At 39.4% G+C, this 12,398-nt stretch overlaps 1 protein-coding gene across 4 annotated transcripts in view; it reads left to right on the top strand.

Moving 5' to 3' along the window:
• TAFA2 (TAFA chemokine like family member 2) overlaps positions 1-8,973 on the top strand; it is a 151,779-nt gene extending 142,806 nt beyond the window's left edge. For 3 of the 4 annotated variants that reach the window (XM_077338676.1, XM_077338678.1, XM_077338679.1), the window contains one exon: positions 6,900-8,973. The gene's annotated coding sequence lies outside the window, so the exon portion shown is untranslated. The remainder of the gene's footprint in view (positions 1-6,899) is intronic. The other variant, XM_077338677.1, reaches the window with a different exon arrangement.
• Positions 8,974-12,398: the final 3,425 nt, after the last annotated feature.

Raw genomic sequence — 12,398 nt, 5'->3', positions numbered from 1 at the left:
CCAAACCCCTCACCATCTTTGTTGCCCTCTTCTGGACATGTTCCAGTTTGTCAACATCCCTCTTCAACTGGTTTGCCCAAAACTGAACACAGTACTCCAAGTGAGGCTGAACCAGAGCAAAGTGGTACCATCACCTCTCGTGATCTTGACACGATACTCTATTTGATAGAGCCCCAAATCCCATTTGCCTTTTTAGCTACTGAGTCACACTGCTGACTCATGCTCAATTTATGGTCTACTAAGACTCCTAGATCCTTTTCACACATGCTACAACCATGGTGTATATGGTTTCATTTATATATTAGTCTTTAAAATTTTCTGGATTAATGTTTATCTGTATCCAGAATTTTTTCGCCTTCTTACATAGTCACTATATATGATAAAATGTCCCTTCATGTTATTCTCATTTTCAGCAAAGATTTGAAGTATTTTTGTACAAATCGTCCGCTTTTAAAGACTTGCGAGAAAATATAACATCCTTAAGTTTTTTAAAAACCTTTTAAATTTATAATCCCAAGAAGAAATGCTGTAGGGTTTTTTTGGTCAAAAACCTCTGTCCATCCATTGAATCGATTCATCACCAAGTAATTAGGGAAATTAGGCTGACAAGCTTAGAGCTGCATCCAAGGGTGCAGGCATGTATGTTTTCCCATCTCCCTGTGCTCAAATTAGAGTTAGGGGGGCAGGAGTGGTGAGTTTAGTGCAGGTAATAGGCTAGGGCTAGGTATGGGGAGGAGGATGAGAGGTTCTGTCCATGGGGATTTTAGGAGTGGGGATAAACCTGAAGGGGGTGCAGATGGGGTCGGGGCCAAGTGAGATATAGTGGGGTGAGATTGGACAAGAGAAAGACAGGGAGAGATACCTACCCAAAAGGCCCACGGTCATGGGTTGCTCATGGCTGTCATAACATTGGGCCTGGATCCACTTCTTGCCCTTCTAATCTCTGTCCCATCCCCAGACAAGAGGTGGTGGAGGCTAGGAGGGAGCTGACACTAATATTGTATAATGCCAGGTCGATCATTAACAAGTTTTCCACCCTGCAAGATTATTTCACAGGGCAGGAGGCAGACCTGGTGTGTGTGATCGAAACCTTGGTGAGAGAGGGCAAGACAATCACCCTTAAAGGTCTTGCCGTGCCCAGGTTCACAGTCCTTCTACAGTCTTGGCATCATAGTAGGGGAGGGAGACTTTCTCCTACAGGGCTCTTCTGGTGGCATCAGTCATTGGGGTGGAATATGTCAGGATAGGGTGGAAGTCAGTGGAGAACTTGGCTATCTAGGTGGTTTACCATCTTCCCAACAGTTCTGCCAGTTTCTGGGTTGATGCCAGAGCTAAGATCAATGTGGCCCCTCCTCAGCCTGGGCATTTATATTTTTGCATCCCAGGTTAGTCTGCTGAGGAGGTTAGTGAGTATTTTGGCTGCCAATCTTGGAGGGTTTGTTGGGGATTTTATTGGGTTTTTTTTATTAACGTATGATGTTTTTATTATTATAAACCACCATGAGTCTCTGGAGAGTGGTGTGATATAAATCCAAAAATAAATAAATAAAATGTGCAGTAAAGCTGAAAATCTCTCCTCTCACTGTTTACACAAAGAGAGTTGTGGTTGGCGAATGCATGGATGATTTCTGCTATCTTTCTTTGATCCAGGAAGATAATATCATCTAAATATGACCTCCCAGCCAGTGATCTAGACCAGGGGTCATCAACTCCTGGTCTGAGGCCTGCTACCGGGCTCCCAAGGCCTCGGTAATGGTCCACCACGCCTGCCTCTCCCCCCCCCCCCAGCAGCGAGAAGCTCACCAGGCTGCGAGAGAAGCGGCCGCTTTGCTCATGGCCCGGCTAGCTTTTTGTTGCGTGAGGGGGGGGGGGAAGAGGTAGGAGCGGCCACCAGCACGTTGGCGGACACAAACGCGCATGTGCGGAGCTTCCGCACATTCGTGTTAGTGCCCTCTGGTGGTGAAAACGCGCATGCGTGGCAGCTCCACGCATGCGCGTTTTTGCCACCAATCTAGACCATTGATATTCTTCATGAAAACAAAAGCTTCAGCCCACCATGAAATCCACACCAGAAGTGTGGATTTTTTTTCATATTAACCTTTGTTTTCTATATTGTCCAAATGGAAGTGGAATGGCTTTTAGAATAGTTATATATAAGTTTAGAATAGTTATATATATTTAATTCATAGTTCTTCAGGTGAATCTGCTCTATTGCTGTCCGATTGTTCAAAATAAAGATATGACTGAAGTTCATAACTTCCTTTCATCCACTATTCCCCAACTGAAACTTTACTTCCCCAAGAATTTTTTCTTTTGACAGGCATTTTATCCAGTCCTGGAATCTTCCCTAAATACTTACCTACAAAAAGGTTTTATTATTCCCTTCTGAGTGTCTGTGTTGTGTCAAATTTTCTCCAACTCTTCTGAGGAATCTCCACAGAAGTATTATCATGTCTACTTTGGCGTTCCTTGTTGCTTGCTTCAGAAGTAACAGAAGTTTTAACTAAGTGGTCATTTGAGAGACATATCCTTCAGGAGGCCTTCCAAGTTATTTCTGCAGTAAATGAAGCAATCCAAGCTAACATGTACTCATCTAACTTTATCTGAGGTGTAAACCCCATTTGGATTTAATTATGCATTGTTGTTTTAATATGAAACTAGTAAGTTCACAAGCAATTAGGCTTGGCTCACAGCAGCAATTCACCAATTTAAATTAAAAAGTCTTGAAACAACTATAGTAATTATTCCATAATTGTGCATTGAGTATGCAGAAAATGAAGAGAGTTTAATTCTTTGTATTTATAATGTAGCAACCTATGTGAAAAAAGACATTAGCATATAGGGAGCAATTTCTTGCCAAATATGAACAAATTAATTCAAATAAATATTTAGAGTGTTATAGCCGTTTTTCCATCTGTAGTGCTGAACAACCGCAAAAGTTAATTTTCAGATGTATTAATAATTAATTGAAAATTTGATTGGAATTGATTGGAACACAGTTTAAATGATACTGTTCTCCTAGAATTTTTAAGATAAGCACTATGCTGCAGTCGTATTCTGTTTTTTTTTCCATTAAAAAAAGATATTGGCACAGGACCTTACCTTACAGCTGCTCTGCTGCAAACCTTGTATGCCGTCCAAAAACAAAACCTTCCTGTAAATAATATGGATGGATATTAACTAAAATTTAACTGCATTTTTATGAAATTGACTTCCATATTCCAGTCTATATTCTACTTAATGTGCAAGTGGATGGATGCCATTAATGCTAATGGTTGATGTGTGCCACCCTTATATTAGAATTTATGATCCCGGCTAGTAGCGAATGTGGATTCTTTCAAGTGTTACCCAGAGAAACAACATGTGACCAACCAGCATAAAATTAAGACAAAAAAGAAAGGACAGGTGGAGCAATAGGATTGTTGGCAACTGAAACCTATTAGGAACACAACAGTAATAATGACAATAAGCAAACTGAAATAAAATCATCTCATGATGCATGAAATCATCCTTTGCATAAACAGAGAATACAATTATATGTGCTCATGCACCATACATTATTAACACTGTGCAGCTACAGATCGATTATTTTGTGGCACATGCTTGTGGTGGTGCAGACATTCATTTGTGACTCATATTATGCTATGCATCCTTAAAGTTACAAGGAAGATATGGCATGACTGCATTATGGACTTCTGCGGAATGATACAATGGGTTGAGTCCAACTAACTGCTCTGCTTTAGGAAAAGGTAAGGGAGGTCCCATTTGACCACCAAATAATTATGATGACAATATTAGGGCCTGAATGGTCAAAACTCTTGAGAAAAAGGGGCTGCAGCAAGGAAAAGTATTAGTTAAGTCTGAATTTAACTTTTTGAATTTCAGAGCTTCCCGTTCACTTCCATATAATATGACAAAAAAGGGAAAATTCTTTCCCAGTCATGTTGGCAATAACTCTGTCCCTTTCCTTTAGACACACAGGAGGAAAGAAAGGTTCCATACGAGTATCAGAACTTGGAAGGGATGCTAACCACTTATTGGCTTTATTAACCCTTAACCATCATAATTATAATACTACAGCTAACCTAACTCCTGTTTTCCTTCTACAGACTCAGGACTAGCATGTGCAAAAAATTGGTATTTTTCAGGTCCAGTTATATTTCCCGATATTCTTGAATCCCAATATCGGTTTAGCATTAGGATTTGGAAAATGTTTGGGAAAGTTGAATATTTTTTGCACCCCAGGCATTTAAAGAGACTGAGATTAATTTAAATGCCCACCAAACAGTGCCCCTGTGGAGAGAAGCCTCTCTGCAGGAATGGCTAGGGCAGTGCCATGGGCCCAGTTTGAACCAGGGGTTCCCCCAAAGCCCGACAAACAGCTGATTCCACACAGAGAAGCCTCCAAACCATTCCAGCAATCCCTTTCACTTCCCCCAAATTGGCTGCCAATTCAGTGTTTACTTTTGCCCTTTCCCCCTTTCTCAGGGAGGGAAGTGAAAAAGATCACTTGAATGCTTTGCCACTATTTCAGCCTTACAGTAAGGCAGGAATGATTGCAAGCCATTTCAGCAGTCCCTTTTACTTCCCTCTCTTTGGAAGGGGGGGGGGAAGCAAAAGTGAGGGTTTGAATGACTGTCAGCCTTTTTAGGGCATAGCTGCTGAATATGCCCAAGTAAAAGCTGAAAAATCATTTTTTATTTGAGCCAGCTATCTTGGTAGCCAAAAGGGAAACCATCGACTCCACGAAGTATCAGCCGAAGAGAAGAGATGACTATATGGCAGTGCAATAAAGTTCTATGTATTATAAAGTTCCACAATTCTCTGTTTATATTTCAGGTCAAACCCTAACATAACAAATTGAAGCTTTGCCAGAAAAGTTGGAACTTTGCCAAAATGAGGTCCCAGGCTTTTACTCTCCTTTTCAGAAAGCAAATGCCTTCACCTGTAGCTTACTCCCAACTGTCTTTATTCCTATGTTGCATCTAAATAAATCTTACCACAATTGAATATCCTTATAGTATCAACAGGCCACTGGCTGATGTATTTATAGGAGAATTCCTGAAGTAATCATCTCAAAGACTGGAATATGGTAGCCAAAGCACAGCATACATAAACCTTGCCTCTTCCATGCGTTGTGCATTCCATCTTATTCTACATTTAATATTACATAAGCAATGCAGAAATTATGGTGTTATTTTATTTCTGTAGATAGACACAGCACTTTCTATTTCCATGCAAAATTGGAAGCCTCCTCAAAATTGAGTCTTGTAGGAATTACAAATCCAGCTCTTAAAAATGAGTCTTGCAGGAATTATAAATTCAAGAACCATGACAAAAAAAATCGTATGGCCAAGAGTTGTAGCCTAACTAAATGTCTCTCTCTCCCCAACATGATCCTGCTGGTGCTGCTGCTGTTTTTCGTACCTACAAACATGCCTACAATACTATAGACTGCTTAAATCCCAAAATATGGCTCTATTGTTTCTTTTTTCTTCATAAAATATTCAGATGTTTGTGAGTGTAAAACGAAGTATTAAATCCCTAAGGCAATCCTTTTTAGAATTCTTATCAGCATCCCCACTCTGCAGAATAGAGAAGAGCTGGTTTTGCTGAGGCCAAAGAAATGTTTCATAATTAAGAAACACAGCCCTTCAAAATCTGAGATATCCCTTGATAAACCAGTATCACAGCCAGTCTATTGGGTCAGTGCTGTAGAGAATAGATGGCATCATGCGATAATATTTTATTTTGGAATGTAACATGATTATTAATTGTATCCATGGACACAGCAGAAATAGTCCTTTAAAAGATTTTTGTTTGATATGACAGATTTTGTTCCTTTTCTCTTCAAGTTTTAAATCCAAGTCAGGCATAGGGAAAAATCCTATTACTATAAAATATTCCATCTTGCAAACTCTTTGTCTGTGGTCTTTTTGTTTTTAATGTAAAAGTGGATAAAAGTGCTGTAGTGAAGTCTTGAGGGTTGCTGTGTCTACAGAGGGGTGGAGGATGAATATATTTTGCATACACAGATGTGTTTTTCTTCTCCAATGAGACTGGCTCCACCGACCCGCAATGATTTCTGCTTTCTGGATTGAAATTAAGAGATGACATCTAAACAATCATGAAAATAATAAGGAACAAATCCACAAAATTGTCCACAGCCTAGGCAGTAAATTAGTTTCAGTGCAAGAATGCTTAAAATAATTCATGAAATAATATTCTAGAGTAATATTTTCAGAGGTTATGGCTCCAACAAAAGCATGTGAATTCCCATTAACATAGGGAACAACTCATTTATTTTTTGTGCATGCAGAAGGGTGGTATAAGTGATTTATGGAGAGACTATATCTAGTTTTGAGATAAATGTTGGAGGACCAGTTATGGAACTTACACTATTATCCAGTTTGGCTCTTAGTATTGTAAGTGATCCGAAATTACTGTATTGCTCAAAGTAGTTTGTGATTTTTGCTCCTAATTAGGTAGCATGATTTGCCAACTGATCTTTTGGGACATCATACAAATAAAGCTCAAAGATGTTCTAAACATGCATACTAGAATTTTACTGTAAGGTACCTAATTTTCAGTTTATTAAAATCCCTAATAAAAGGTATAGTTAAATGGAAATCATGGTATTTTTACAGTGTCAGGGAATGAGAAAACACAACACCACCACATTACATTCTGTATTCCTGTCTATTCTACATTTTCAATTTAAGCTCAGTCAAGGTATTAATCACACAATTGATTCATTTTGGAATATGTAGATAGAAATGCAGTCTTCCTGCTCTACATGTGCCTTTACAGAGTGACCTAGAAAAGATTTATGCCATTATAAAAATGCTCAACATTTCTAAGTTTGATTTTGTTTTCTTTTTATATTTTTATCTTTACAGGTAACTCGATAGCAAAAGACAAATCAAATGCAGCTCATGACTGATTAAATTAAATACAGCCACATAGGAAGTTTAATACCCAACTCTGAACCATGAGGTTATGTTTGGAACTGCTGAGGCATACAAATTATTCCAGTGAGAAAATGGGCTATGATAAATAGCCACTTGAGATCAAAACTACTGGAAATTTAGCCACACAAATCTCTGTCATAATGATTTCAATGGGCTGAACTGTGTACATTTGTAAAAATAGCACAAACTTAAAGGAATTATATGGCAAAGGAGGTCAAGAGATGATGCTAAAGGGACACAGAAGAAGCAGCAATCTGCTGGATCCTGGCTTGAGACTTGTGACATTTCACCTCTACAAAAGCAGTCTTTGAAATGTGCTGATCCTTTTCCTCCAGAACTTTACCAATCCTTCATACCTGTTGGGGTTGCATACTATTTTCATTGGATTACTGTTCCAGAAATTCTTCTCTGATACAGCACACTTTTAATTTGTATTCTAATCCTGAAGGTCCTGGACTACATATTTCAACATTGAAGCAGCTTTTCTTATAGGAATGGAAATATATATCCATTGTTAATCATTATTGTTGACAAGTAGTAGTTATCTGAATACGTCATTCATACACGAATGTACCATTACTCGGACATGTTTCCCTAAGACTAACCAGCTACTGCAATTCCTTTTAGATAAATAAAGGATGATCAAATCTCAGTTTTCATTTTCCCTCCCTGGTATTCTTAAAATATCAGTTTTATATAATTTCTTTGTACACACTTTGGTTTATTAACATTAGGTCCTACAATGATGATAAATAATACATGACACTAACTAGTCCCTATATGAAGATAAACAGGGATGCACGTTAATTTTTCAGCCTCTGATATTTGATGGTGGTCATGTGTCTTTTAGAGTTTTTTAAAAAAATATCTGGATGTTTATGTAAATGTCAGCTCAGTTCTGCTTCCGGACAGAAAATGAGGTTCAAATTTTGAATCACTGATGTTTTCCTTGGCAACTTCTCTGCTGTTTTGGATCCATTCTGTAGTCATTTTGTTAAAACAATCATTATTTTCCTGTTTTCTATTATTTTCTATTTTCTTCTATTTTGGTATTTATTTTTAATCTGTTGTTTCATGAACAAAATAATGTTTAAATGCCTTAAGTAGTTGTAAACCTTTTTTTCTGAATTATTACAGAATGTATAATTTTTATATGCCATTTAATCTATATCATGCTGTCTTGAAATTTAGGATAAAGAGCAGACTGTTGTTTTTGCATACCACACAGAGCTGGTTTTTAGAAAAGGCTGGTTTATACTGATTGGCATTTGTTTTGTAAACTGGTATTAAGATTGCAAAAATTCAGTCTTGAGGACAATAATTGGGTCAACAATCTAAAGTTGCTTCTAGCGATTACTAATATTGATGGGGGAGAAATTCTTCCCATTGTTAGAACCCATTGACAACTATTCCCATTTTTGCAACTCATTGCAACAGTGAACATAGACTAATTAGAAATAAATGGGATTCCATGTACTGTGCTCTATCACATGAAACAAAATTGTCCCATGGTTTCATTGCAGTTTGTTGTATTATGGTACTGAATGGTGAGAGACTAATGAGGGCTAAAAATCAGTTTGAGATGTAAAGTATATCCTCCTGCCACACAATAATCCAAATTTTTACAAGGAAATTCATTATTTTATTTCAGGAAAATTAGTTGTAGCACCAGTTAACTTCCTTAGTCATTTAAAAGAGTTACTATTGTAGCTGGTCAGGTTTAAAGGGGATGTGTAATGGAGGAACACAGCATTTGACACTTTGCTTGGAATAGTACAAAGTATAAATGTGTAATTTTGTAGAACCTATGAATTTGGCCTAAGTTTAGCCAAAATTCTATGACATGCTCCTCAACTTCTGTTTCCTTTGTGTTTATTCTTAACCAACACTAAAATGCTGTATTATTTACAAGTGTAAAACATGCATATCCATAGGTGAAAATAAATGGATTTTCAAATATATTAAACTGAGCATCTATACTGGGCTAAAGTTGTGACAACTGCTAACGAGTGACTGTGGTATAAAGTAATTTATTTTAATATGCATGTGCACTTGGAAACAGGTTTTCTGTTTTCCCTTAATATAAAAAAGGATGTTTCAACAACAGCCTAGATTTAATTAATTAATTTATATTTGTAGTTATTGACCGCTAGTTCCAGGTCTAGCCGGCTCATGGCAGTTTTCATAAAAATCTAAAAACCCCACATAAAAACAATATACAACAATCCAAGATGGTGGCAAAAATCCTGCTCTGCAGGACATCCCCACTCCCAACCCCCATTCACATAGTCAACAGCCTTCCAGAGGGGGTGATTTCAAGTGATATGTGGCCCCAAACAAGACTTATCAAGCCTGTATAGGGAGAGAGCCACTCTTCCTAGCTCGGCCTTAACCAAATGCCTGGTGGAAGAGGTCCATTTTGTAGGCCCTGTGGAATGTTGACAGCTCTGTCAGGGTCCTCAGCTCTTCTGGGAACTCATTCCACCAGGTTGGGGCCAGGACTGAAAAGGCCCTGGCCGAAGCCAGGTATACCTTCTGGGGGCTGGAATCTTCCTACCTGCAGAGCAGAGCCCTGTGAGGGGCATAAGGAGACAAGCAGTACCTCAGATAAGTGGGGGTGAGGCCACAGATGGCCTTAAAGGTAAGAACCAAAACTTTGAACCTGATCTGGAAGCTGATCGGCAGCCAATACAGCTGCATCAGCATAGGCTGGACATGGGACCTCCAAAATGCACTTGTGAGGACCCTAGCAGCTGCATTTTGCACCTGGTCCATCCTTGAGGCTCTATCCTTTTATACTTGAGCAGAATGATAATTTATGCTAATGGTGATGGAAACCTTGACAAACAGGTAATTCTAATGATCTGAGTTTCTTTTTCAGTTCAAAATAAATGATTATGTCTGAAGCCTACAAAGGTGAAATGTAGCTGCACTGTGCAATATAATTATTAATTTATGTTTATTATCCCTGCAGCAAAATTCATCTACCTCCTTCTATATATGCTGTCCAGCTGAGATCTGTCATATGCGATAAAGACTTAATCAAGAAAGAGGGACTTTGTTCCACAGGCTCAGAATTTCAGCAATCATTTTGTGAAGATGTATCATTGTGTCCCTTACCTTTAGGAAAGCATGTTTATCAAATTTATTATGAAAGAGGTTCAGCTAATGCGTAAAATATTTAAATCATTTAAACTTACTTATTGTTGCTCATACTGATGGGTTTTTATTATTTGATGAAGAATCAATAACTTGTAAGTTGCTTTAAGCTTGTGGAGGATGAGAAGTTAAAAAAGTGATAGTTAAGTAAATAAAAAAACTGAAGGGAAAGTTTTAGGGTCAGGTAAGTAATATATTCATGCAATTCATGCTGGAAAAGGGGAAACTGATACAAGATCCTACACATTCTATAACAATCATTAATACTCCAGAAATACAATTAAGATGGCAATAATACAATAGAAATGAAATATAAATTAAAACAACAACATTTTGGGGTGAGGGGGTCCAGCCTTTTTCCTTAAGCATATATTCACCAACTGAGTTACTGACACAGTTGTCTTCCACAGGTCGTCTTCTAGTATCAAGGGAAGGGATGAATGGCATCTTCCCCCTCAGGCTGAGAGAGAACTATATTTTCATTCTGCAGCAGCAAGATTTCTATGTAAAATAAATCTGTATTAATTTTCCTCTCCAAGCTTTTCCTTTTCCAGACAAATGTTGACTGCTATTTGTAAGGGGTAGTACTAAAGGACATGGCCAAAAAGGCCATGTATAAAAAATTGCACCTTAGATTCATTTATTGTATAGGGCTGATTCTAAATATGGGGCTTTAAATAGATATTTATTAATTTATTTTACAAAAATTATATCCTACCTCAGTAGAGCCATCAAGGTGCATAACAAATTAAAATATACATAATAAAATCATGTTTTGAAAACATTAAAACAACCAATAAAAACCTCTGTCATTAAAACAATTACAGAGCTAACATATGTATCCTTATCCATTGTTGTTCCTCTATATATTTGTGAAACAGCCTGGGGGGGTGGGACATGTCCAACTGCCAAAGTTAGAATACGGCCAATCAGGGTGCAGCCAGCTTTTCCCTGATTGGCCCTGCCCCTGCAGCTCCTGCCTTCCATCCCTGGACTCATCCCTGAGAGCCAGTTTGGTGTAGTGGTTAGGAGTGCAGACTTCTAATCTGGCATGCCGGGTTCGATTCTGCACTCCCCCACATGCAACCAGCTGGGTGACCCTGGGCTCGCCACGGCATTGATAAAACTGTTCTGACCGAGCAGTGATATCAGGGCTCTCTCAGCCTCACCCACCCCACAGGGTGTCTGTTGTGGGGAGAGGAATGGGAAGGCGACTGTAAGCCGCTTTGAGCCTCCTTTGGGTAGGGAAAAGCGGCATATAAGAACCAACTCTTCTTCTTCTTCTTCTTCTTCTTCTTCTTCTTCTTCTTCTTCTTCTTCTTCTTCTTCTTCTTCTTCTTCTTCTTCTTCTTCTTCTTCTTCTTCTTCTTCTAGTCTCTTTGCTCTCAGACGTGCCTCAGTGCCTGGAGCCAGCAGCAGGTAAGGGGAGAGGGCCCTGGGCAAAGGGTCATGGTGAAGGGCTTACTAACGAGGGCCTCTTGGCCTGCTAGGCTGGGCCTGCTCATGAGGGCCTCCCGCCCTGCTGACTGCCTGCTAAGGAGCTCTGTCCCAGCCCTGCTAATGAGATGCCCCGCCCCCGCCCCCCCACTTGATCTGGCTACGAGCTGCAGCCCAAAGCCACCTTAAGCTGCCTGGCCAAGGGAGGGGACCCTTTCAAGGCCCATTCTTAGGAACTGGCTTTGAAGCTAGTAAAGACATAAAAGCAACAATTAAAACTGAGGGAACCTCAAATGAAACAAAAAAAGTCTTAAGTCACAGGCAGAAGATAAGAACAGAAGGGGACAGAAGGTCTAGAGCAGGGGTAGTCAACCTGTGGTCCTCCAGATGTTAACGGACTACAATTCCCATAAGCTACTGCCAGCAAATGCTGGCAAGGGCTCATGGGAATTGTAGTCCATGAACATCTGGAGGACCACAGGTTGACTACCCCTGGTCTAGAGTTTTGGTGCCAGATTGCCAACTGTCTAATCATAGAAGGCAGGGCCTCCAAAGATGACCATAGCAGGTGACCCTTCAGGTATGTTGGTCCCAATCCATATAAGATTTTATAGGTTGATACTATCACTTTGAATGGTATCTTTAAACCCACCCCACTCTGGAGGACTGGGAGGAATAAAAGAGTAAGGGCAAGTGGGGAGGAGTTAGGGCAGGCCCTGTCCGGGATAAAAACTCGGAAGGGTGAATCAGGAGCCGCGAAACTCCGAGTGGCAATCCAGGTAAGGGGGGAAAGGGAGGGTTTTTCTGCATTTTTACTGCCATGTTGTTGGG

Source organism: Paroedura picta, chromosome 5 (genome assembly GCF_049243985.1).
Source record: "Paroedura picta isolate Pp20150507F chromosome 5, Ppicta_v3.0, whole genome shotgun sequence".
In the NCBI taxonomy this organism is placed as follows: Eukaryota; Metazoa; Chordata; class Lepidosauria; order Squamata; family Gekkonidae; genus Paroedura; species Paroedura picta.
This window is presented reverse-complemented; position numbering and strand designations above follow the sequence as displayed.